Here is a 5,653-nt window from a genome sequence, read left to right on the forward strand (position 1 = left end):
AACACAACCAAGAACTCCTTCTTTGCTGATCTATTTTGAACTCCTTCAAAAACTTGTCAAGGTATGCATTTCGTTGAAAGTTCTATTAAGCGCTTTGATCTATCTCCATAGATCTTGATGCTCAACGTTCAAGTAGCTAAATCTAGGTTTTCCTTTGCAAAACACCTTTCAAAGAACCGTATATGCTTTCCAGAAATTCTACATCATTTCCGATCAACAATATGTCTACCACATATACTCATCAGAAATTCTATAGTGCTCCCACTCACTTCTTTGGAAATACAAGCTTCTCACAAACCTTGTATAAACCCAAAAGGTTTGATCATCTCATCAAAGCGTATATTCCAACTCTGAGATGCTTGCTCTAGACTATAAAAGGATCGCTGGAGCTTGCATACTTGTTAGCATCCTTTGGATCCACAAAACCTTCTCGTTGTATCACATACAACCTTTCCTCAAGGAAACCGTCGAGGAAACAATGTTTTCACATCCTATCTGCAAGATTTCATTTATAATGCAGCAACTGCTAACATAATCCCAACAGACTTTTAGCATCGCTACGAGTGAGAAAGTCTCATCAGAGTCAACTCCTTGAATTTGTCGAAAACATCTTTGCGACAAGTCGAGTTTTCTTAACTATGACTTTTCACCATCATCACCTGTCTTCCTTTTAAAGATCCATCTGTACTTAACAGTCTTATGACCATCAAGTAGTTCTTCCAAAGTCCACACTTTGTTTTCATACATGGATCCTCTCTCGGATTTCATGGCCCCCAGCCATTTGTCAGAATCCGGGCCCACCATTGCTTCTCCACAGCTCGTACGTTCATTGTTGTCCAACAACATGACCTCCAAGACAGGGTTACCGTACCATTCTGGAGCAGTACGTGACCTTGTCGACCTACGAGTTTTGTAGTAACTTGATCCGAAGCTTCATGATCACTATCATTAGCTTCCACTTCAATTGGTATAGGCGACACAGGAACAACAACCTGTGCCCTCCTACACTCTGGTTGAAGTGACGGTTCTGTAACCTCATCAAGTTTCCACCATCCTCCCACTCAATTCATTCGGGAGAAACCTTTTCTCGAGAAAGGACCCGTTTCTAGAAACAAACACTTTGATTCCGGATCTGAGATAGGAGGTATACCCAACTGTTTCGGGTGTCCTATGAAGATGCATTTATTCGTTTTGGGTTTATCACGCTGAAACTTTTCACATAAGCGTCGGAGCCCCAAACTTTTAAGAAATGACGGCTTAGATTTCTCCAAACCATAGTTCATATGGTGTCATCTCAACAGAATTACCTGGTGCCCTATTTAAAGTGAATGCGGTTGTCTCTAATGCATAACCCATAAACAATAGTGGTAATTCGATAAGAGACATCATAGTATGCACCATATCAAATAGGGCGCGACTATGACGTTCGGACACACCATCACACTATGGTGTTCTAGGTGGCATGAGATGTGAAACAATTTTCACATTGTCTTAATTGTTTACCAAACTCGCAACTCAGATATACATTACCTCTACAATCACATCATAGACATATTATCCTCTTGCACGACGATCTATAACTTCACTCTGAAATTGCTTGAACTTTTCAATATCTCATACCGTGTGATTCATCAAGTAGATACACATGTACCTACTCAAATCAACAGTGAAGTAAGAACATAGCGATATCCATTGCGTGCCTCAGCACTCATTAGAATGCATACATCAAAATGTATCACTTCCAATAAGTCACTATCTCATTCCATCTCACTAGAAAACGAGGCCTTTGATACGTCTCAAACGTATCTATAATTTTTTATGGTTTCATGTTGTTATCTTGTCATCTTTGGATGTTTTATGTACCTTTTATATCTTTTTTGGGACTAACTTATTAATTCAGTGCCAAGTGCCAGTTCCTGTTTGTTTCTGTGTTTTTGGCTCTTTTCAGATCTGATTTTGGAATGGAATCCAAACGGAAGAAAATCCCTGAAATGATTTTTTCCCGAAAGGAAGAAGATCAGGGGGGCTGTGGGCCAAGCCAGGTGGGCCCCAGGGAGCCCACAAGCTCCCACTCCGCCACCAGGGGAGGTGGCGGTGTCAAGGCTTGTGGCCTCCCTGGCCGCCCCCTGACCTAGGTCTTTGGCCTATAAATTCCAAAAATATAGCAAAAAATCAGGGGAGCCTCGAAAATACTTTTCCACCGCCGCAAGCTTCCGTTTCCGCGAGATCTCATCTGGAGACCCTTCCCGGCACCCTACCGGGGAGGACTTTGGAGTTGGAGGGCTTCTTCATCATCATCATCGCCCCTCCAATGACTCGTGAGTAGTTCACTTCAGACCTACGGGTCCGTAGTTAGTAGCTAGATGGCTTCTTCTCTCTCTTGGATCTTCAATACAAAGTTCTCCATGATCTTCATGGAGATCTATCCGATGTAATCTTCTTTGGCGGTGTGCTTGTCGATATCCGATGAATTGTGGATTTGTGATCAGATTATCTATGATATATATTTGAGTCTTTGCTGATTTCTTATATGCATGATTTGATATCCTTGTAAGTCTCTCCGAGTCTTGGGTTTTGTTTGGCCAACTAGATCTATGATTCTTGCAATGGGAGAAGTGCTTGGTTTTGGGTTCTACCATGTGGTGACCTTTCCCAGTGACAGTAGGGGCAGCAAGACACACATCAAGTAGTTGCCATCAAGGGTAACAAGATGGGGTTTTCATCATTGGTTTGAGATTATCCCTCTACATCATGTCATCTTGCTTAAGGCGTTACTCTGTTCTTTTGGACTTAATACACTAGATGCATGCTGGATAGCGGTCGACGTGTGGAGTAATAGTAGTAGATGCAAAAAGTATCGGTCTACTTGTTTTGGACGTGATGCCTATAGATATAATCATTGCCATAGATATCATCACGACTTTGCGCGGTTCTATCAATTGCTCGACAGTAATTTATTCACCCACCGTCTACTTGCTTTCATGAGAGAAGCCACTAGTAAACACTATGCCCCCCGGGTCTATTCACATCCATCGTTTACACCTCCGCATTTACTTTGCTTTGTTACTTTGTTGCTTTCAGTTCTCACTTGGCGAACAATCTATAAGGGATTGACAACCCCTTCATAGCGTTGGGAGCAAGCTTTTGTGTTTGTGCAGGATCTTGTGATACTCCTCCACTGGATTGATACCTTGGCTCTCAAACTGAGGGAAATACTTACCACCGCTGTGCTACATCACCCTTTTCGCTTCGAGGGAACACCAACGCAAGGCTCCTTAGCCGTAGCAGAAGGATTCCTGGTGCCATCGACACAACTATTTCTGGCGCCGTTGCCGGGGAAGCACAGCTGACATCAGAAGTATTTCTGGCGCCGTTGCCGGGGATCTTTTGTTGCAGTAGCAGCCTTCAGTCATCTTGCCCATGTGGCATGATTTGCATGTCTCAAGTGATTAAAAATCAACTGAGTCCAAACGATCCATCTGCATGGAGTTTCTTCATGCGTTTACACCAATAGACATGGTTTGCATGTCTCAAACGTTTCAAAAACAAGTGAGTCGAAAGATCCATCAGTATGGAGCTTCTTCATGCGTTTTATACAAATATGACTCAAGAGGCGGTGCCACAAGTAAGTGGTACTATCATTACTACTTTGTACCTTTTTGCATCAATATTATGAACATGTGTATCACTACGATCGAGACTCAATAAACCATTGAAGGTATTTATTCAAGCAAATAGAATAACCATTATTCTCTTTAAATGAATAATCATATTGCAATAAACACAATCTAATCATGTTCATGCTCAATGCAAACACCAAATAACACTTATTTAGGTTTAACACTAATCCCGATGGTAGAGGGAGCGTGCGATGTTTGATCACATCAACCTTGGAAACACTTCCAACACATATTGTCACCTCACCATTAGCTAGTCTCCGTTTATTCTGTAGCTTTAATTCCAAGTTACCAACACTTAGTAACCGAACCGGTATCTAATACGCTAGTGCTACTAGGAGCACTAGTAAAATACACATCAATATCATGTATATCCAATATGCTTTTGTCTACTTTGTCAGCCTTCTCATCTACCAAGTATCTAGGGTATTTCCTCTTTAGTGATTGTTCCCCTTATTACAGGAGCAGTTAGTCTCGGGTTTGGGTTCAATCTTGGGTTTCTTCACTAGAGCAGCAACCAGTTTGCCGTTTCATGAAGTATCCCATCTTGCCCTTGCCCTTCTTGAAACTAGTGGTTTTACTAACCATCAACAATTGATGCCCTACTTGATTTCTACTTTCGCGGTGTCAAACATCACGAATAGCTCAAGGATCATCATATCTATCCTTGATATGTTATAGTTCATCACGAAGCTCTAGTAGCTTGGTGGCAGTGACTTTGGAGAACCATCACTATCTTATCTGGAAGATCAACTCCCACTCGATTCAAGCGATTGTAGCACTCAGACAATCTGAGCACATGCTCAACGATTGAGATTTTCTCCCTTACTTTGTAGACAAAGAATCTTGTCAGAGATCTCATACCCCTCAACAAGGGCACGAGCATGAAATCCCAAATTCATCTCTTGGAACATCTCATATGTTCTGTGACGTTTCAAAACGTCTTCGGCGCCACAATTCTAAGCCGTTAAGCATTACACACTGAACTATCACATAGTCATCAAAAACGTGTATGTCGGATGTTCGCAAGATCCACAGACGACACTCGAGGTTCAGCACACCGAGCGGTGCATTAAGGACATAAGCCTTTTGGGCAGCAATGAGGACAGTCCTCGGTTTTACGGACCGAGTCCGCATAATTGCTACTATCAACTTTCAACTAAATTTTCTCTAGGAACATATCTAATACAGTAGAGCTACAACGCCAGCTACAACATAATTTGCAAAGACCTTTTGACTGTGTTCATGATAATGAGTTCAATTAATCATATTACTTAAGAACTCCCACTTAAATAGACATCCCTTTGATCATTCGAGTGGCGGATGATCCAAATCCACTAACTCAAGTCCGATCATCACGTGAGTTCAGTTTAGCTTCAATGGTGAACACATCCATGTTGATCATATCACTATATGATTCATGCTCGACCTTTCGGTCTCTTGTGTTCCTAGACCATGTCTGTACATGCTAGGCTTGTCAAGTTTAATCCGAGTGTGCCACGTGTGCAACTGTTTTGCACCCGTTGTATGTGAACGTTGAGTCTATCACATCCGATCATCACGTGGTGTCTCAAAACGACGAACTGTCGCAATGGTGCACAGTCGGAGAGAACACAATTTTATCTTGAAATTTTAGTGAGGGATCACCTTATAATGCTACCGTCGTCCTAAGCAAAACAAGGTGCATAAAAGTATTAACATCACATGCAAATCATAAGTGACATGATATGGCCATGAACTTGTGCTTCTTGATCTCCATCACCAAAGAACCGGCATGATCTCCATCGTCACCGACGCCACACCTTGATCTCCATCATCGTTCCTCCATCGAGGTTGTCATGCTATCTATGATATTACTACTAAATCTACAACCTAGCGATATAGTAAAAGCATCTCCAAGCACAAACGTTAGTTTAAAGACAACCCTATGGCTCCTGCCGGTTGCCATAGCATCGACGTGCAAGTCGATATTTAAC

This window comes from Hordeum vulgare, chromosome 5H, assembly GCF_904849725.1.
Source record: "Hordeum vulgare subsp. vulgare chromosome 5H, MorexV3_pseudomolecules_assembly, whole genome shotgun sequence".
In the NCBI taxonomy this organism is placed as follows: domain Eukaryota; kingdom Viridiplantae; phylum Streptophyta; class Magnoliopsida; order Poales; family Poaceae; genus Hordeum; species Hordeum vulgare.